Source organism: Netta rufina (genome assembly GCF_964035555.1).
Source record: "Netta rufina genome assembly, chromosome: 5".
Classification (NCBI taxonomy): domain Eukaryota; kingdom Metazoa; phylum Chordata; class Aves; order Anseriformes; family Anatidae; genus Netta; species Netta rufina.
The window spans coordinates 64906286-64928456 of NC_140128.1; positions in this window are offsets into that span (position 1 = coordinate 64906286).

Sequence of the window (22171 nt, forward strand, 5' to 3'; positions counted from 1 at the left end):
ATGCTGAGTATTAATATGTAGTCCCAGTTTATGAATGTTGAGGAGCGGATTTACGACACTCTGCCCACTGGCACTGCATTTAATGAAGCAGCCAGCTCAGTGTCATGAGCAAGTCAAGGGCAGGGCATTCTCTCCCAAGCCCCTCTCGAGGAAAGTAGAAAATTTAGTGTCTCATAATGAATTATTTAAATAGTTCTAATCACTCCATCAGGTTTCTTCAGCAAGAGGGTTCGCAGAAAAGCAGATCACAGATAATATTCCTGTAAGTTGAGAGAGATGGAGTTCCCTCCTGGAGCACTAAAGGGGGTTGCCAAAGGGGAGAGGGGATAGAGGAAGTACTTCTTAAAATAGGACAATATCAAATGCAAATAATACCAAAATAAGTGTAGGAAACACAAATCTGGCAATGAGATTTGATAACACATATAGTATTGAAAAGAAAAAAAAAAAAAGAAAAAAAAAAAAAGAAAGAAAAAAAAAATAAGAGGTGTATTTGCCTCATTTTTCTTATTTGCCAAAACCAATAAAAATCACTGCCCATTCTCAGTAGGTGGTGGCATCTAAAGATTTAAAATTAACATCTCATTTTTTGCATGTCTTCTTAACAAGGCGAGGACTGTGGATATATACATGTACATTTTTTTTCTTTAGTTAAGTTTTTAACTTGATCTTCCATAGCATCCTTGAGGTCAAAGCGGTGCGATATGGCTGGGATGGGCAGACCTCAAGGTGGCAGAATAACTTTGTCAGGACCACTGGGCTCAAAGGGTGGTGGCCAAGGGCTCTGAGTCTGGCTGGATCTGGCTGGGGTGCGGTGGGGGGGGGCTGCTGACCCTCCAAAGGCACCCAGACAGCGGAGCAATGCTCAGCCGTGCCTCTGGCAAACAGCGCCAAGCAGACTGAGACAGGAGGCAGCAGGCTCGTGGTGCTCCGTGAAGAGGTGCAACGTTTGGGGTATTGCCATAACCCCAGGCGTTGGCACCGGCCGGGCAGCTCGTGGTGGGGCAGCAATCTGCACAGCAGGCCCTGGGTCTCGCTGCATCGTGGGGTGTGCAGGGCCCTTGGCCCCCGGGGCTGCAGCCAGGACAGCACCAGGCACTCCTTGGAGGCAAAAGGGCATGAGGCAAAGCTAGGGAGAAACAGGTCAAATATTTTTATTTCTTGTGCATATAGAAAACTATACACATTGGCACAAAACTTGTTGTATGCCTGAAGCCAGGGAAAAGTACATTAAGAAGAATGTAGATATTTTGAAAGAAGTTTTAGTTACACAACGGACAAAAAATGATCTGACTTTGCAGCATTTTTCAGATGAATAAACAGTATCAATTTGCTTGGCACCTGGCACTAAGGGGAGCACCCAGTGATGACTGGGACCCCTTACGGGCACCTGCAGCTCTTTCCAGGCCTGTCCCTGTAGCTGGATGCCAGTGTTGTGCAGCAGCAGTGGATCTCCCACCTGTCTGCCTCCGAAATCTACATTTCCGTGTTCCTGTCACTGGCCTGGAACTTAACAGGCAAGATTCTGTCAAAACCTGAAAGGTTAGTAGCGAAAATTTGCAGTGTGCTTAGGAAGGCACTGTTCTTCATTGCCACTGACAACCTCACACGCTCTCCTCCTTCCCGGGCTGTGAGGGGTCTGTCGGGGAGACGGGCTCGGTGCTGGAGGGCAGCCTGGTCCCAGCCCCAGCACCACCACCAGGGCACAGCCGCTGCCTGCCGCACGCCCCCTCCCGCAGCCCTGCTGCTCCCCGCATCCACAGCAGGACGCTAAGGCATCGAGGCAAACACTTGGTGCAACACAGCCACAACTTGTGGGCTGGGAAGCACAATCCCAGGCAGCAGCACGCTGACAAGTCGTCCTCGCTCTGCACAAAGCTGAGTGAAGCTATCGGTGCTGACAAGGCAGGCTCCGGATTTACGGGCAGCTTGTAAGAGTTCTGAATTCAAAACCCTGTGAAATACTTTCTGAAGATGAACACGTTTTGCCGAGATGGAAAGTGGTGCCTGACAGAGTGATGGGTTCCTGGATAACTTGGAAGCCGATTTCACATGAGAATGAGATCTAAGACAACTTAAGACCCTTGAAATGAGTTTCAGAGAAGGCAGTGCAGAGGCTCTGCAGGTGTCAGTGTACAGAGCTCTTCCCGTGCAGCTCTGCCGGCCCCAGCTGGGGCAGGAATCCTGGAGCAGGGGTGAGCAGGGACCAGCCCTCGCCTTCGGACGTGGCAGATGGTGATCAGCTGGGCACGGTTATGGAGGAAAAGATTGAGACCTTATGTCCGAACAAAAAAAAGACTGATGTAGTCAAAACAGTGCAGCAGAAAGCTGGCCTCTGTATTTGGAACAGAAATTAGGAGTTATCAGAGGAAATTGGTGCCAAGCTAGCTGTAGCAAAACCAGATTCAAGGAAAGCTTGGAGCATGGATCATCAGGTATCAGTGCTGGATTAGCATAGCAATAACAACTGTGGGGATGAACGCATTTCTTATAGATTTGAAAGACCACAGTCCTCCTGTGACAACTCCTATCTCATATCTGCAGTCACAACATTGACTTAATATAAAATAAATCATGATTCTTTCCTTCTAGACAGCCTGGTGGATCAAGAGAGGGAAAAAAAAAAAAAAAAAAAAAAAAAAAAGCAGCTATTCATTACTATTTGTGAGAAATATTAAATAGTCATATTAATGGCTGTGATATCTTCTCTAACGTTGGTAAGCTTCATTTACCATGATTAGCAAAGACGTTATCAAGAGACACTTAATCCTGCCTCTGGTTTCCAGTGCAGGCCGCCACAGTGCATTGTGGCAAATGAGCCAAAGCAAAAACAATCACCCTCCTTTCTGCCTTCCTCATTGCTCAGGTAGGATTTTGTGCACCGAGTCCCAGCTCATGCACTGGGGGGTGCCCCCGGCAGCTGGCTGGGCACGGAGCCTCCCTTGGTACCCCCCTGGTGCCCTGGGTGCCTCCCGGCCCTGCCACCCATCCTGGCTGCTCGCTGTGCCTGTGGGCCCCCGCTCATTGTGATGTCAGAAGCCTCTCCAGGAGACTGAGGTCTTATACGTTTTGTAAAAATCTGTCTTCTCCATCAGAAAATTTACTTAGAGTTTAAAACAAGTGAATAAACAAACCTCAGACTGTAAAATGGAAGGAAAGTGAAAGCTGGAAATGCAAGGAGTATGTAATAAGGTGTGTTTCAGTCCCTATTTTGTGTTTCATTTTTTGTGTTAGAAACACCTGAATGGGGCAGAGTAGTAGAAGTTCTTTATGTAAAATATAAAAACAGTCATACAAGAGGGAAGTGATGGTGTTGACCCTCAAAAGAAAAACAGGCTTAAAACTCTTCAGTAGCTGCTATTGAATACATGTATATGCATGGAACCTTTCAACAAGATAAGAAGAATAAAAGCAAAATTGAAAACCAAAACTGTTTAGTGATGGCTACATTTTTATGACAGTTCAACACCTTTCTTCCACAGTTTTTAACAGATCTGTACATAGCTATACACACCTACTTAACCCTATTCATCTCTACCATTTAATCTGGGAAGAAAAAAAATGTACTTATTTGAAGAGTGTGAAACAAAACAAAACAAAAATGGGGGAAATAAATAGGGAAAAACATTAGGAGATAGTGGATACAAAAAAGGAATGAAAATTTGCTGCTATTCTAAACAATGGTGGTCTGACACTGGGCAGAAATCCCAGTCTCTCTGACAAAATAGGACATAAAAATGAAGGAGAAAATTGAAATAACAGCCCACAGGTTCTGAAATTGCACTTATCTTTGTAGTATTTGCTAATATTACTTGCAGACAAAGCAAAAGGGTAAAAACTAAGATTGCATAATGTACTGAGTAGTCTTCTTCTTGAAAGTAGGAAGAAACATAAAATCCAGCACAATCAATGCAATTCAGGAAACAGCAGTCAGAACAACACTGTAACCATGGCCAAGCCCCAGTTTTGTTCAAAAATTTACAGAAAAGCATCAATAGCAGGGAAGAAAACAAAGAGGTTGGCACTATGCCTCTTCACATGTCAACCCTATTGAAACCAAGTTAGAGACCCTTTCAGACAGAATCAGCATGCCCACAAGCCTGCGTTACCCCAGCCATTTATTGCAGGGCCAGTCATGTCTTCTGTAACAATAGGTTGACAGTGAATATCTGAGAACAAAAATAGCAGCTGCCCCCCAGCAGCACGTCTGCTCACCTCTGATTGCAGGTCTTTTCACCAGTACCGTGCCTGCAGGAGGATGAATGACCACTGGCCCTAAGCAGGATAAAAAATACTTATTATTTCCTTTCAGACCATGGCAGTCAGTGAAACTGAGTACAGAGACATATATGAAAGATCTTTGCATATAAAAGGCATTGTTTTCACTGGAATATGCATAGCACACAGCTGAAGCTTATGTCCCATAACCTCTTCAAGAGAACTTGCTAGTGAGGGTTACATTTGCAGTTTGGATTATAAAATCGTCATTTCCAGTTGAGAGGTAATAAAGAACACTAAATAAACTCATTTTTGGCGGGTTTTACCCAGGTAAAAACCAAAAGTCCAAGAGAGTTCACACTTAAGTTTAATTGTCATGGTTTGCCTTTTAGAGCAGCTTTTAGGTTCTGCTGGCTCCCTGTGCAAACCCACTCCAAGCCAAAGACCAGTGGGAGCTGCTCCAGGCCTGCCTTGGCCTGGCGTGGCCACCAAGGTGTGGGCCCCCATGGCCACCACCCCGTGTAGCACCCTGTGCCACCACCCCGTGTAACACCCAGTGCCACCACCCCATGTAACGCCCAGTGTCACCGCGCCGTGCAGCACCACCAGCCCCTGGGCTTGTTCCCTTCTACATGATCCGGTGGTGGCTGCAAAGGCTGGGAGTCCCCTCTCAGGAGTGTTTCCTGTCTTTCCCCTTTTCCCTCCATCTCGCTTTCTTTTCAAAGGGTACCAAGAAATTAGAACACCCCCCATACCTCCGGCCTTATTTCTTCCTCCAGACCTACGCAAGGTTTTGGCTTTCCACTCAATAGTACTTTTTGCAAATCTCAGGCCAGCTATAGCATTGATACCGGGGTGATAATGGCCTTGGTAAAGCATGGATAAAAGCCTTACGAAATGAGCTGAACATGATCATGTGTGAGATGGACCAGACTCCAACAAGGTCTGCTCACAGAATCCAATGCCAGTATTTGTCTGTTTTCTTTAAAACAGTTCCCGGGAGATGCTCTAAACTGTCACCTCATATGAGACCAAAGGAAGGAAAATTCATTGCTAATAATTAAAGAAAGAAAACTATTAAATGCAGTTACTGTTCAGTGGAGGAAACATCCACCCTGACACTTAAAAGGAAAGGATGGAAGCTCTTCCTGCATGAGGAAATCCTCCTCATTAAATGATCTGCAGAGAGCAGCTCCTTAAATAAAGCTGGAAATAATCAAAGAAGGAAGAGAAATGGCAGTCATCCAACAAGGACTCACAGAAGTGGAACAAAGGACCAGTGACCTGGAACAGCACACAAAAGAAATGAAACTCATATTTTAAAGGCAGCATCCCCAGCAGCCGCTTAAGAACAGTTGTTCACAGTGTTTCGGTGTACTTCATTGAGCACTTTAAAGATCACCACTTGAATTGTGCACTTCAAGTGCATTATCAGATAAATGTAGCCTTTCGCCTGCCTACGTGAATGACTCTGCAGACACGCTTGCGTTCTGTGACTGTCGGCTACCCGTGCGTGTTTGGAAGCTGCGGGGCTGGCGGGTGCCTCTGCCTTTTCGCTCTGCTCTTCACCTCGGCCACGCGACGTTGGCTTCCTCAGACGGGGCACTCATCACCTGCAGCTGCATGCGGGCTGCAAAACTGCCTGCTGCCCCGGGCTGGCACCGAGGGATGGGAGCACACACGGCCCCACGGGCATCCAGCCCCACGCTGCTGCCGAGCCCCGAGCCCCCAGCCCCCAGCCGGGTCCCCTGCATGCCTGGGAGCACGGCGCGCCCCGGTGCTGCTGTGCCTGCTCCTGCCCCGGAGCCCCTCCAAGCTGTGCCATCCCGCAGGGCAGCTGGTGGCTCCCTGGGGTCAAACAAGTGCTTCTCACCCTTCCTAACTGGCTTCCAGGTGGAGGTGGGCTGTTCAGCATCTGAAAAAAATAAAAAAATGGTCAGCCCAAATAGCTTCTGCACCTGAGAAGGAAACCTAATGGAGTTATATAAGTACAGGTAGGATGACCTGCTAAGCGATGGATCATTTATTCCATCTACAGTGAACTTTTCAGAATATTTTATGTTGTTCAACGTTTCAGCTATAATTTTTGCTTTAAGAGAGAAGAAAAAAAAAATCTGCCTTTCCTACCACCACCGTATCTTCATGCCTGTTTAAATGCTGAGGGGAATATAAGTATGTTATTTCATACATAGTACTAATATAAAATAATCCCATCATTCATAGCCAGTAGTCCTTGCCTAAAACCAAAAAATATTCTTCCCTGGTATTGCATTTAAATTGCAAGCATTAGTTCAGGAAATGGTCATCTGCACAGGAAAGTAAAATAATATATCTTACTTTCTGAATAAGCTTCTCCTTGGATGCTGGGCTTTCACCTCTACACTCTTCAGATCACTAAAGTGAATGTGATGGCCTCAGCACTTTTAACATTACACCAGGTTTCTACTATCCAAACTATCCCCAAGCTCAGCAAAATTTGTAATGATTGTCATTCTCCATTTCATAAAGGTTCAAGACAAAATGAGATTGAGTCTGAGTTATTGTCTCAAGAGCCTGTTCAGGACATGTTAAAAGAGAGCAGCAGGGCGTTTGAAGCCCACTGCTGTTTCTCTCGACATTTCCTCATATTCATAAACTATAGCCTTCGCTTTCCAGTCCTATCAATCTTTCATCTCTCTCAAGTAATAAATTAATCCTATTAAAAAAAATGTCAATTAAACTGGTCAATTTTCTGACGGTATTAGAAAGTACTTGATATCTTTTCTGCCCTTTAATTTTATGAAATAGGAAAGAATAATCCTGCAAAAAATAAAGCCCCTCCAACTATAAGCTTATCTGTAAAATATTCATTTTTAATTATGTTATGTTGAAACAAAATCTTTTTCTCTTTTTGTAAACAGAAAGGAGATTATGTTTGGACCACTTTAAAAAAAAAAAAAAAAAAAGAGGTGCTAATGCAAAAATAAGCCTGCAAAGACGCAGATGATAGGGAAATTGCTAATTGGAATTTCCTGCTGCGGTGACTTGAAATTATGACCTAGGGAATCATTGTGACTGCATAGCCATACATGTTTGGTCTATGACTGCATGTCTGTGACCCACGTAGTCATTGTCCTGTGTAGTCATAAGCGCCGTGCCCCCACGTCTCTGAAATACCTCCTGGTTTGGGGACCCCACCACTTCCCTGGGCAGCTCGCTCTGATCCTTGAGCTCCGATCCTGGAGGGATGTGTGCCTGCCCGTGGGTGCTCCCCAGCTGCCTGCACCGAGGTGCCAGGGATGGCCACAGGACACTGCTGCCCGTGGGTACCCCTGGTACACCCCATATCTCGGGGACAGCGCTGTCATGAGAGTGCAGGCTGCCCCGATGGGGGACGATGCCGTGGCAGTGGTGTCCCCGCGGTGCTGCCCCAGACTCAGGCAGCTGAAGGCAGTGTTTGTGCTGCAGCTGTACAGAGGCTTAAAGAAGCAATATTAGCAGCTGGCAATTAAGTGACAGAGAGGATTAGGACATCAAATGGAGGTTGAACTGCAAAAGCAGCAGGACAAGAAATGAAAACAGGCCTTAATTTAAGTGTATTACAAAGCGAGGTGTTCACGTCTGTATTTATGTGACTGCAACCCAGTCCCAGGGGAGCTAGTCTTCCCATTGACTTTTCTCAATAACTCCTTGTTAAATATTTTTTTAATAAAACCTTGTTTAAAAAGTACCACAGTGTTGACTGGCCTTATAGTTCTCTGCCTACTCTCCAGAGTTATTTTCTAGACACTGAGTTTTTGTGCTAAATAAAGCAGTGGGTACCTCCATCTCTTTGCTGTATATCAACCAACAACATTATGCAGGCCATTTCTGGATGCATTTAATGTGAATCTGGACAAGTTCAACAAGAAAGATCTTCTGTGCATCCAGGTCCTGGAGCACTACTTGCTGGAGTCTCTCTGGAAGCAACACAGCACTGTCTAATGATATCCTTTCACGTGCAAGTTACTGGTATTTAGGTAATACATCTTGCTGCGGCTGTAAATCTTTTTCTCTTTTCTTTTGAAACGCTTCCATAGTGAGCATCTTTAACAGCATGGGACTCATCTTCCATGATCTCGTATGGGTAAGATGTTTAAAAAAAATCAGATTTAACAGCATTAGCAGAGAGGTAGTCATATTAATAAAACCAGAGGAACTAAATCAAGGATTATTTTTATCTGGCCAAGATGTTTATTTTAAAATGCTCTTCAACAGGAAAAGCACAGAATTACATCATCACTAAATGGTAGTGCTACAATTACAGAAAGCAGAAAAATCAAAGAAGGTACCATTTGAGAACAAATACAGCAAAACAACCCAAATGCTGAACAACTCATTCTGAGGAGCTGCTACCGGAAACTAAACTTCAGGTTCTAGCCAACGTTTCTTTGTGGAATTCCCCTGAATTCCAAAATCCACACGCTCTGCAGCGAGAGGTCTGGGGCCATCCGCGTGCTGGTCGGGGGGAGGGGAAGCGAAGGCCCCGCCAGAGAGGCCTGGTTTCACCCCAAAATCAGCCTGGCCTGCAGCAGAGGGCTGGACACAGGCCGCTGCAGGTCTCTCTGGCTTTCATCGCTCCATCAGAGTATTCTGTGAGTGAATTGAGAATGCTGACAACATAGAAAGCGTCCCAGGAAATAAATGTACAATTTCGTGGGTTATTACAGATATTTTCTTCTCAATATGATTTATGGGCCAACTTGGTTTGCCAGCCTGGTACTGCTTCACCTCAATATAAAGCTGTGTAGCACATGCAGAGCACTGCCTAAACCCAAAATGATGAATGCAGGACTAGGTCCTGAATACAGGATCACTGCACCATTGTGCTCCAAGAAAGTGATGGTTTGTTTGTTGTATGCCAAGAAATAGTGATGGTTTGTTTGTTGTACACCAAGAAATAGTGATGGTTTGTTTGTTGTGCATGGATTGAATAGCGGCACTGCAAGTGTTCGAGGGACCTCTTTGAAGTTACTCAAAGTGTTTTGGTTTTGTTTTATTTTAAGTTACTGGAGTTCAGTTTTGTCCCTGAACTCACATTTATTTTTGTGCAGACAGATCTTACTTCAGCTGAATGTGTTTATGTGATCCCTCTGTAAAGACATAAACAGAAACCCGCATTTCTGTGGAGCTGCCCTGCACTGAGTTAAGCAGCGAATGGGTCAGCACCTGACTGTTTCAAAAGGATGGAAATAAAGTGGGGATGAACAAGCCAGCTCTCTTCAGCTCTGAAGTCATCAAGCTACCTAACAGCTAAGAAAGAGGAGACTTCGAATAAAGGAAAAGAACACAGCAAACTAACCTTGAGTAAGAAACTCACACTGCACGAGGGATTTGGCCATTCGCCACAGGCGTAACACCTGACATGGTGCAGTGTGGCACCCAGGGGCTGGGGAGCTGCCCTTGAACGTCCATTGCAGGTTTTTCCTGGTGGTACCTGGGCTAACGGCAGAGGTGACACCGGCCAGTGCTGGCTGTCAGAGGTGCCAGTGTCCCCGCCATGAGGCCACCGTGTGCCCCGGCAGGGTGCTGTGCTCTGTGCCCTGCAGTGCTGACCGCGACCACCGCCTGCTGCTCTGCAGGTTGTGCCAGGCGCTGAACGCATGCCTCTGCAGGCGAAGGGATTGGTTTGGTTTTGTACAGCCCTGTTTTATGGCGAGCCAGACTCTGCCACGCGGCACACGATGCAGTGCTGCCTTGGCACGGGGCAGCCCGAGCCCTCGTACGGTGCCACCCACGGCTGAGACCCCCAGCCAGGAGCTGGGGTGGCCCAAGGGCCTGCAGAAAAAAATCAAATCTCTTTTCAGGCACTGGCCTTGCCAAGATGAAAAAAAAAAAAAAAGTCAAAACAGCTTCTGAAATGAAAATGCACCTGTATTCACCAATGTCCCTTTCCAACAGAAAATACCTCCTGGCTCTAAGATCCCTTTTCTGATTAAAGTTTTTGAAACTGGCACATTCATGTAATACATTTTGATGAAATCCCATTCTCCAGTGAAATTGTTATACTGGATCACTTCCAGCCAACACTTGCACAAAGACTGTTAATCAGGTTCAGGAGAATATATAGTGACTACAAAACCAGCATTGAGCCACCTATGGTAGGCAGTCCAAATTTCACAGTTCACAGAAAACAAACTCTTGAGAGCAGAACTACAAATATATAAAAACAGAAGATCTTGAAAGTTAGACCTTCAGTGATTACCTTCAGATTTCTCTGCTGTCAGACCAACGCCAGGTGACCAAGGCTTTTATTCACAGAAATACAGGCTGAAATCCACCCTGTCCTGTGTTAACAGGCAAAATTAATTAACACCTGCACTCCTGGGCTGAAGTCCTGTCTGGCTCCCCCACGCTCCCTCTGCTGTGCAGAGGTGGAGGAACATGCCCCCTGTCCTCCCCAGAGCCTTGCTTTGCCTCCCGGCAGGACTGGGCCATGGCTGAACCTGCAAAGCCCAGCACCGCCAGCTGCTCTGCCAGGAGGTGGCACGGGACGGGACACCACGGCTGGGGTCACCCGGTGGTGCGGGGGGGCCCTCAGCGGGACACCAGCACCCGCACCCATGTCCTGCTGCTGGGCATTGCCACCCTGCGCCCCGCACCTGCCCTGGCATCTGGAAACAAGCCCAGGAGCAGCTGAGAAGCATGGGCAATCATCTCGAGCATTTAAGCCTTAACGTGGCATTTCAATCACATTTCTGGCCGCTGCTGAAGAAGGAAAGCTCCCAAACTTGTCATCAGTGGGCTCACAGATACGGCAGCTTGCAACTGGCCATCAGGCGGAAGGTGCACGACCGGCTGTGCAATTACAGCTGAGCTGTAGTGGAATGTGATAACTCGTTTTGAGCTGCCTCAAAATTATAATTATTGTGGGCAGAGATTGATTTCAGTCAGTGGCATGTTATTAGGCTGTCTCAGCTGGATGCCTGTCCCTTCTCCTGCTGGAGCACTGGTATCTACATCTCTCCTAAATTTAGATTAAGGTCTAAACAGGGAATAGAAAACTTGGAATTGCATACAAGAAAGCGGGTTTTAAGGAAAAGAAACACTAGATCATGAGCTGAAAAGATCTGCAGGGAGTTAAAGTGCTGCATGGCATCTCCGCACCCCTGCCCCAGCACCGCTGCTGTCCTCGGGCCGGCTGTGGGGGCTGTGAAATGTGGGGCAATGAAACAGAGCGGGTGCAAGACCCCGCGCCTGGGGGAGGCAGCCAAACTGTCAGGTTGTCTTCCCTACAAATGATCGGTTCCTTGCTGGTAAATGGATCGGAATGGCTTTGACACTGCTGACAAACGGCGTATGCCAGAAAACATGAAGATTGATGCACGGCTCTACCTTAAACTAAACATGGAACACTGATGTTAATTCGCTGGTAGGCTCTCAAACCTGGATCTCATCAGCATATATAATTAAACACGTTGCTTCATGAATTTTACAAATATGGCACAAAGTTGCTAATGGACTGTCTTAAATTCTATTAACATCCATTTAATCTCTTTGGTTTCTCTTTAAATATGTGCTTAAAATTCTAATCACTGCAAAAGATTTTAATAAAACACAATGTTAATGAAATATGTAAAAGAACTATTGAAATTAAGAATTCTTCAGAAAACTGGAAAATAAATAAAAAAAAAAAAAAAAAGAAGAAGAAGAAAGAAAGAAAAAGGAAACATGCTAAGCTAAAATGGCATATAAATATAGCCAGTGAGTTATTTAAAGACTAAGGAAAAGTGCACATGTGTTCTAGGATGGCATGATTTCAAAAGGCTCTTTTTTTGCATTAAATATTAGTTATTGGAATTAATTATGGGATTAAGCTTTGAATTCTTTCCAGCTATACCCTTTGGTTTTTCCTTGCTCTGCAGCACTTCTCACCACAGTATGGTCACGCTGTTCCAGTCCAGCCCCTGCCGTGCCCATACCTCGCTGCCTGGCCACAGGCAACCACATCACTGAATCCTGCTCAAGTGTCCCTCAAGCTTTTGTTGTGGTCACAGTCTATGTTTTTCAGCTGCTTGTTATGTTTAGCCTGTTAAAAATAAATAAATAAATAAATAAGGGGGGGGGGGGACGAGAGAGAGAGGGAAAAAAAAAAAAAAAAAAAAGCTGTTTTACTCAGTTGTTTTCACTGAGTTACCCAACAGAGAACAGATTCCTTCCCTTTCACTTTACTACCCAACAAATAGCAATGAAAGCCACGGCCTGGGAGATCAAAGGCAGTTCAGCTCAGGTCAGCTTTGGGGACTAAGTAGAAGCTGGATCTTCTGCAAAGTCTTTCACAAAAGTACAGTCACCAGAAATTGCCAGACGCATTCAAGGAATGAACTCGTCACAGCACACACCTCCGGAGCATGGCTCTGCTCGTGCCTCAAGCTTCCCTGGCGCCTAGGTGAAAAGGCCCCTTCCTGCAATACAGAGGCACATGCATATCCCTAATCACCAGTGACCTCCACAAGTAACAGTACACAACATGTTTAGCAGGTAGAAACAACATTTATTTTCCCCTTTTCCTTTGTCCTGGAGCTATCCCTGGCTCCCCACGTTCCCTCTGCTGTGGCCTGGAGGCAGGTACTGTTCCATGCACCAAGAACCAAGTGGTTCAATTCTACCATACCAGACTAGATCCACCTCCAGGTCAGCCCACAGAGCACCCAGTGGCCTCAGCACACTCGGCTCCCCCACCTCCCGCTGACGGAGGCTCAGCTCCAGCTTCCCCACACAGCCCAGCAGCCCTGCGACCAGCCCTGGTGCCAGCAGCACGCACAGGGCCCCAGGGCACAGCCCCGCACAGGCACTTGCTCTCAGCACCCTTTGGGCTGGAAGAGCCCTGCCTTCCTGCCTTCCTGCCTGCCTGCCTGCCTCCCTCTGGCACAGCCCCAGCAGCAGCGGGCTGGCAGGGAGAAGGCGAGTTTTGTTGCAAGAGCACCGAGCAATGCAGTCCTCCCTCCTCCTCCCCAGCCCACGATATTCACCTGTCTATTCAAGCAGGCACTGCACATCGTGTCTGCCTGTGAAAGACCTACAGAAACCTCTGCTCAGTCAAGAAATAAATGATATCCCACGTAAACCATGGCGCCCAGCTGAAATCCCGCTGTATTCTGTCCATGAAACAGCTCAAAGTACAGCTCTGCTCTGTGTGCACAGAGCGGATGCTCCTGAGCGAAATGTCAGATTGCCATGATTAAAAACAAGAGGATGTTTTCTGGTAAGGATGTGATTGCTTATTAACCAACTGGGGAGCTGCTGACGTGCCACTGCCCCGGACACACACAGAGCGATGGCGATGGCGAGCGCCTGTCCCTGGCGGAGGCGCCCTGGCCGCGGTCGGTGCTGCTGGGGGGCAGCAGGAACGGGAACCAGGGGGGGATGTGACTCATGGGGTGTGCCAGACCCTCTGGGGGTCCCCTCTGCCCACACCCCCTGCACAGCCCAGGGCATGAGTGCTCCCTGGAACAAAGCTGCTGCAAAAGAGAGGCCCAGCACCATCCCGGAGCTCACGTCTCCTGCTGTGCACACAGAGCAAACACGCAGCTGTTCCTGTGCTGTGCACGCATGGGGTCCCACGGAGATATTTTAAAACTCTCAGCATTGTGCAGTGCGGTGGGACACAGTGGCTGAAAAGAGCTAAAGGCTCACTGGGGGCTGAGCAAGAGGAATGACCTCTTTCAGTGGCACAGAGGGGAACTCAAAGAAATGGCCCTCCTAGGCGCCGCTGAGTGAGGCTACAGCCCTTCTGGTTTTATTCTGTTGGGTTTTGGTTTGAAGCTGTTCAGTGACCAGAACCCAAAGGAGATTCAGACACAAAGAGGCAAAAGACAGTGAGTAGTTTGGCTACTCAGGTTGAGATTCACAAGGTGGCTTTGAGAAAGCACCCATTACTTCTCTACACCTTTTTACCTTTTTCTTTTATGTAAAAACACGGTTTCTTTTTGTTTTAAAGAGGAAGACTGGTTCTGCCTCTCACTAGATGTGGTTGGCACATGCCCAGGGTCTGGCAGTGGCTCAGAGGGGCTGCATCCTGGTACTGGGACCAGGACCCTGGCACAGAGCGAGCGTGCCCCCTCCTCGCTGTCCTCTGATGACTGTTTGTGGGGTTTGCAAGAGACTGAACAGCCGCGGCAGGAGGGCCGTGAGTCACTGCCACAGCTAGCTGGCTTCGGGGCTCTCCTACCAGCACAGGGAGACTGCCATGACGTATTTCAGAGTGTGCATTTGATATAAACTTGTTTCTGAACTTATCATCGCTACATTAGCATTTTAATGCCAAAATAAGCTTGTGCTTACAGTGATACTCTGCCATGTTATAATATAACTCGTCTGTGTTACATAAGTAGTTGGTACTCATTCTTCGATTTATTGATTGGGGTTTGTTCTTCTTGAAAAAAATGTACTCGTGTTGTGGAAATCTGTGCAATGCAGGGGGGCACGGGAGGAGGAAAGCCAGAGCCTGGTTCCTAGTGGGAGGAGAGCTAACCTTTTACTGGCATGGCATTAGCATGGCAGAACAAATGATGTTCCATAAACACAAAACTGTCACACATAATTCCAGAGCAAGCAATGAACAAAACAGAAAATGAGAAGGACCTGCCTTTTGAAAAATTTCTTTTGTTTCCCGCAGATAAATTGCATTCATCAGCATGCGGGGTACCAAGAGGTGGTGAGAGTTATGGACCGCAATTTGCATAACATCCACCTCTCAGCCCGTGTAAACCTGTACCTCTGGGGCCGTAAACTGAACACAAAGGCACAGGACAGGCAGGAGAAATACAGCAAGTGTAGCATTCTTGTAAACGCTGCCATAGCTCAAGCCTAGACAGAACATCAGTGTTGTAAGTCTTGTGGCACGGCAGGGAACGCCGTCCTGCAGCATTTCCCATCACAAAGCTCTCCCACAGGCAGCACGCGATGCAGTGCCCAGCCCCTGTGGGCACCCCCGGGGCACTCGGGAGAGCACAGCCCTGCCTCTCACCCGCTCACCAGGGAAGAAACTGCGTGCACAGAGCCACAGAGAGCTGTATGGAACAGCTAAGGAGAGCTGTGCAGGAAAACCTCCAAACCCTGCATTAAACCCAAATCAAAGTGACTGAAATGAGAACATTTGGAGTGGGGGATGACTCAGAGCGGGTAGTGTGCTGTGCAGAAATTTGAAGGTTGCATTTGCATCTCACAGGATTTTCCAGGAATATTCATCCCATGTCCTTTAGTTTAATTATTATTAGTAGCATTTGTACTGACCATTTTGCAGACTGCAGATGAAAAAAAATGTTGAAATATCAGAATACACTGGAGAATAAAAATTCAAGGTTTTCCTCATTTCAATGCAGTTTTAGATAAATGTTAGCAACAACATTGGAAGACCAATAATGACAATAGCATAGTGACTGCTTTCTGATTTTTGCATGATTTGTCCTACGCTTTAACCAGTAATTTATTTTTTACTCCAGTTATTTGTTTGTTACTTTCAATGCAATAACATCCCTGTGTTTGAGCACAAGCAGAAGTGCTGAAGCTCAAAGACAAATTCTTTGGTCTCTGTCTGCCTAAAGAACGTCCCATTTTTGTTGTTGTTTTGTTTTGTAAACAGGCAGATTCACATCATTAAATTAATCCTGGAATGCACTTCTCAGTGAGGAACCACTGCTTTGCTGGTGAGTGAAAAGGGAACATTTTTAAGACTCACTTTTCAAAATGTGTAACAAAGTAATAATTGCATAGTAGCATTTCTAGTAGACAGAAATGGGTCATTTCATGCACAATTTGCGATATGCAAAAGTCAATACATATCATTAACATGAGCTGAGCATGAAAAACTTATCTGTGTTATTAAAACAGATTGCATGAGTAGCTAGTGCAAGCATCAGTGAAGTATTGGAGAAGAAGCTGTGAAAACTGCCCTCTTGCATATATTCAAATTCCACATTTTTTTTACACACTCATTCCCAATACTGGGTGTGCATTAACAGCAAAGCCACCACAAACACAGTTTGATCCTGGTTGTTTCAGGTCGTATTTAAAGCTATACCATGCACTGCCCTCATTATAAAACATCGCAGTTCTCCATAAGTGCAGTGCAGTACACGCAGTCCCTACAGTGGATCATAAGATTTACACTTCAGGGCTGGGCACTGCCACACATATGAGCAAGCCTGGGTCACCGGCATTCCCCCTGCCACATTCAATCAGCCCCAGGGTTGAATTCGGAGCTCACGGCAGGAGCACACTTGGCTCAGGGCACAGCAAAGCTGCTCGTCAGCCCTCATTAGCTTGCAAAAAGTAGTTAGTACTAACCTGGCCCTTCTGCTAAAACAAGGTGTGAATGAGAGAGAAAAAAGGTTAATGCAAAGTCTCGTTTTCCCCACTGCATTTATCAGTACAAGAAGTGCCTTGTATGTGCAGACCACAGCAGTGCCAAGTGGTGTTGAGCAAACAGGAGCAGAGCAGGAGAAGCCCCTGTCGAAGCCCTAGCCCTTACTTTGCTCCAGCTCTTGCACTGGTTCCTGACTGAAGGGAGGACCCGGGAGGAGCAGACGCCTGCTGCAGGGCTGTGCGGGCCCACGCCATGCAGGGCAGGGGGGCAGGATGTGCCTGGATGGCACCACCGTGCCCCGACAGCCGTGCTCCCTGTGCAATCAGCTCCCTACTCCTGCCCCATGACAGTGCACTGAGACCTGGAGGCTCCAGCCAGCATGGGCTGTGTGCCAGAGGGACCGTGCTTTGACTTGGAAAATTGAGCCAGTGGGTTGGAGTTCGGCGAGTCAGAGCAGGCCCAGGAACCAGGCGGGATGCTCTCTGCTCCCTTGACAGCTTCTGGCAGCATTTTCAAGGCCGACACTTGCTGGGCTGAGAAAACAAACCCCTAAGCACGTGCAGGAGCCCCGGGCAGCTAAGGGTTTCTGTGGGGCACAGCCGGCAGCCCAGCTGCCCCACCGGCCCACGGGCAGCGTGAGCGGTGCTGAGCTGGGCTGGGGACCCGGGCAGCAGAGCGGCCGTGCTGCGGATGGGCACGGGAGGTGGCACACTGTGGGGGCTATGTGAAGTGCTGACTGCCAATAAATGACACTAGGCATTCATAAAAACTTGCAGAGTATGAATTACTGAAACAATACGGCTTTTCTTGCTCAGACACACAATTTATTAAGCAAATGTTGCCGGCTGATATTTTGCTGTATCTACTATTGCAATCAGCCATATGGGAGGAAATCTGTAAATTATGTTATAGCAATTAACACATACTTATACAGTTTGTACAAAATTGTTGAATGAATTATGCTACAGGAAGCAAATGCACTAAGCCAAACAATGGAACTTCATGAATATTTAATTCTTATAATTTATTTAAACTTGTAAAGATATAACATACGATAACCTTCAGAACACCAATTAAGATGAAGCATTAGATCTCTTAACAATCTTGTTTAGTTTTAAGAGATTCAGTAAATTATCTTGCTGTAATTAATTTGTTACCCAAACAAATAGGAGAAGGGGCCCAAGGACCGGACTACCACCACCTTCTCAGCGAGGTGAGCACATGGGGCACTCCCAGGCTGGGCTGTGAGCCCAGCCTGGTGTCAGCACAGCCACGCGGAGCTGCATGGGCCGCTCACCAGGGACAAACTCCCCCACCTTGCAGTTTGCAGGCTGTTGATAACATTTTTGCTTTTAAAAAATATCAAGCCCCTACTGAAATTGTCTTTTCCCTGAAAATTCCTTGTCTTGTTATCATCCTTCAGGACTCCTGGTGCAGCATTTTGGTTACGTGGGCTGTTGCTAAAGGCACTGCCTCTGGCCCGCTGCAGGGCACTGGTTCGGGTGTGTAGGCACAAAAAGGACTTCCCTGTGGGAGGCAGGCAGAGCACGGGCCCGCTCCCTCCCGTGGTGAGAGCAGGATGCCTGCAGCCGGCAGAGTAGAGCCTCAGGGCCCAGCATGAACCCTGCAGCCTCTTCCTGACAGCACCCAGCGCCTGAGGCCCCACGGGATCAGCCACATCCCCGAGCCGTCCTGGCAAAGAAGGGACAAGCACAGACGGGGCAGGGACCGGCCCTCTGCGTGACCGTGGGTGGTGCAGCGCTCTTCTGTCTGGCCGCTTCTCCCCACCACCGCCAGCTCCAGCAGAGTTGTGTGTGTGCAGGAAAACTGGCTGTTACACCCAAAACGCTGCAGACTCCTGCTCATTCTGCTCGTCCTTTACAGCCGTGAACAGTGGCATGGTGCTGAGGACATCAGAAATGTATCTGCGTAGCGGAGGATGGAGACTTCCCAGTAAGTCAGATCTCTGGGCAAAGACCTCAGGAAGGGTCGTATTCCTCAGCAGACTCTGCCAAGAGCTTTGTACCCTGCGGCCTTGAAAAAAGGCTTATTATGGTGATACCGGAGGGAGCCTCACAAAACTGCTCTAAAACACAGTCTCAGGCAGCTGGTCACTGCCAACATCAAGGTATCGAAACTCTCCTGGCTGCTGTGACTCCACAAAAAGACAGCAAAAGAGTGTGCTCCTCGCCTTCCTTCATCTCTGTGTGCCTGCGCATTGACAGGTGCTGAGCTAGGGAACAATGCTGCTGCTGCTTTAAATCAACCTAATGAAAACAACACTTGGATTTTTTTTCCAGTATTTTGATCAATAGTCGTTAAAGCTGTTAATAGGAGAACAAAAAGACCAAAACTGCAACTTGAGCATTTTCAGGCAATGTTTCTGAGTTCAAGGTCAAGCTGCCGGGACTTGCCAAAGCCCAGCATCCATCAGTCAGCTGTTAGCACAGGTTAACAATGGTACGAATACAACACTGAACCCAGACCAGCCCTCAGCAAAGCAGGGGGACATGCAACTGCACCCGTGAGTCAAAACTGAGGACTGCATCCAGCTTAATGGACCCAAACCACTGAATATAGTGTGTGGAACAAATTAGCAGGAAGATAATGAAAAAGTGGTAATTTGTTTTCCTCTGTACAGCACACCTGAGTACCTGAGGTACTTAATGTGAGTGTGGTGGGGAGGAATGCTTTGGCTTTGTCTTGTTTCAGGGGTTGAGGTTGTTTTTGTATGGTTGCCTTTTTTTTTTTTTTCACCAGTGACAGAATTGAAACATTAAAAGAACTGAAGGAATTATAGGTCTGCAATACAGAGCATTTACAGTCACTTTTCAGGGCCAATCTAATGGATTTCGGAGCTTTCACATTCATCACAAGCTGGGAAATCAAGTTTCTATTACAGACTTTACCCAAGAAAGGCATTAGCTACAGCTAATGCATCCTTTACTGTTTGCAGTATAATACCAGTTTGGTATATGAATGCTGAAAAACAGCGCATCATATTTGCAAGTAACAAACACAATCACACACTTCCCAGTGATACAGGCTCAGTTGCATGGCACAAGCTGCTGGCTGGTGGATCAGCCCAATGAATGTTGTCTCTGAACCGATCAATATTTATATTCTGTATCGTAGATGGAAAAGTTGTGGGGTTTTTTGATGTTTGAAAGTACTCATCTCTTGCTGTGTAAACACATAAATATATTTAATTGAAAGATGATTCTTTTTCTACAACGATAATTACCTGAACAAATAGTCAGTTTCTGCCAAACTAAGCCACCTAATGCTGTGACTATAGGCATTCGTTTCAATACCCATTTTTAAAATTTGCTGACCAAATAACTGAGACTCGTCAAGTCAGCAGTAGGCATTCGTACTGCAACCCTGTTGCCATTTGTCTTAGTTATCTCTCTTCAATAGGTAAAAAACAGAAGAGGAAAAAACATTGTATCTGTTAAATATTTGCTACTGAATTCAAAAATATAAATCTTTTTTTTATAGCCTAAAATCAAAACTGCAATTAACTATAGTTTAAAAACAGGCAAGCATCACGATATAAACCTGTTTAGAGCTTGCACAAACATTAAATATCAAATGCAAGCATACAAACCTTTTTATTTTGGCAAATGAACTAGCGAATGCTCTCACCAGTGAGCACAGACACCCGCGTGACTCCAAGTACCTTTACTTGCTAAATCTGGTCCCGTGCTTATTTCACCAGGCCTACATCAAGAAAGTGACTTCCATAGTCTACTACCTAGAGACTAAGTTGCCCCCAGGCAAGTTAGAAAACTACTTTGTTAAGATCTCACATCCATCCTCACAATGGATAGAAACACCATCGTGCCCTAACTGGCTGCGATTTGAAGACTCCTGCCCCAGCCACAGGTGAGCTGCATGGTGCTGCCACCACAACTTAACTCCCTGCCAAGGAGCAGAAAAGAAGATCGAAAACCCTGGCAGACTGCCTTGAGCTTGTGGAAGGGAACAATAAAAGAGGTGTCATCAGCAGGGTCTTGCTTATGTGCTTGAGGGAGAATTCAGCCTGACAGAAAGCGCTGCGTGGCTCACCTGAGCACCACCTCCCCTCAGAGGGGAGGCTTGAGGAGGGGAGAGAGGCCCAGCCTGGGCTGAGGCAAATGGCTTCATCGCCCCCTCGGGCCCAGGGGTTACTTGTCAGTGCTTTGAGGAAAAGCCTTGTCCCTGCTCCACAGCAGGCTGAGGCTGCTGAGGAGCCTCTGAGGTTAGGAGCTGCAGGTCCTTGAGGGCTTTCTGGCTGATGCCTGGGAAGCAGCTCAGCCCATCCTCACCCCCAGACCTGGGTCTCTCCACGGGTGTGCCGGGCTGCTGCTTCCTCTGGGGGGATCCAGGCCCACGGCTCTCCCCTGCTGTCCCTTTCAGGTGGCTACCACAAAGCTCTTGGCAACCCTTTGAGGTACCAGGAGGTGGATGTCCAGCCCTCACAACAGCCAGAGCCCTTGCTGCCTGCCGGGGGACACACCTTGGCTGTTCCCTGAGCAGTCTCGGTAGAGCTCCTCCACTGGCAGCCGAGGCTGGATGCCTCAGCCTGGAGCTGGAGACTCGGTTTTGGGAAACGGACTTGAAAATGGAGGAGCAGATTCCTTTCTGCTGAGGTGGCTGGCTCCTCACGGTAAGCAGCGGGGACCTGTGTAAGCCTGAGGGAGCGCTGGGAAGTCCCGTGTGAAGCCTTTTAGTGTGCGCTCTGTGCTTCTGCTACACATACAGCTTCTGTCAGGGTCTGCAAGTGCCCTAATCTCAACTCCCCAATGCCTTTCAGAGCAAGCCTCTGAAAAACAGATCTGGCAAAGCAGGGGACTCTGAGGAATGCATCATTAAAACATGGAATTTAAGTATGTTTCTGGATAAACTAGGCACAAGAGCCTTGGCTTTTCTAGAACACAGATCGAGTTTTCACAACTACAATATTTCTCTGTGGTTGGGGGGGATAAACTTGTGCATGCCTTACTGATGTGAATGAATGCCCAGTTGTGCACTGAACTCTTATTGCTAGTGTACTTATAGTTTTCCATACTTATACTTTTCCATTATAGTTTCGCATTTTCTGGAGTACACCAGAACACAGCTTTTTTTCCGAGCTACAGTGGAGAGCACAGCATTCCCAGCACTTGGAGTCAGACAGACTTTGCTTAGCGTGCAGGGAGGTGATGGATGAGGATGCTTTTTTTCAAACTGATCCCTAAATTTAAAAAAAAAAAAAAAAAAAAAAAAAAAAAAAAAAAAAAAAGGATTATCTGTTCTTTATAGGGAAAGTGATTTACAGACCATTTCCTGCATCAGCTCAGATATAGGATGCCACCAACTATATTCTTCCTTTTCTTTCATTGTTGACCTTTTTCCTCTTGCCACCAATCTGAAATGAAATTTCACTTCTGATGACTTCTCTCTTCTCCTTTTGGGGTATAGGAGGAACAGCTTGTGTCATCCAAAGGCGAAATGCTCCCAGAGCATGCTTAATTCAATCCCATAGCAACATCTTTACTAAATGCTCCATGGTAATGACTTTGTTCTTAGTTAGATGCACTGATATGTAAAAAAGCAGAGAAGGGGGGGAGGGAGAGTGTGGAATACCTAATGCTGCGTTTCAGT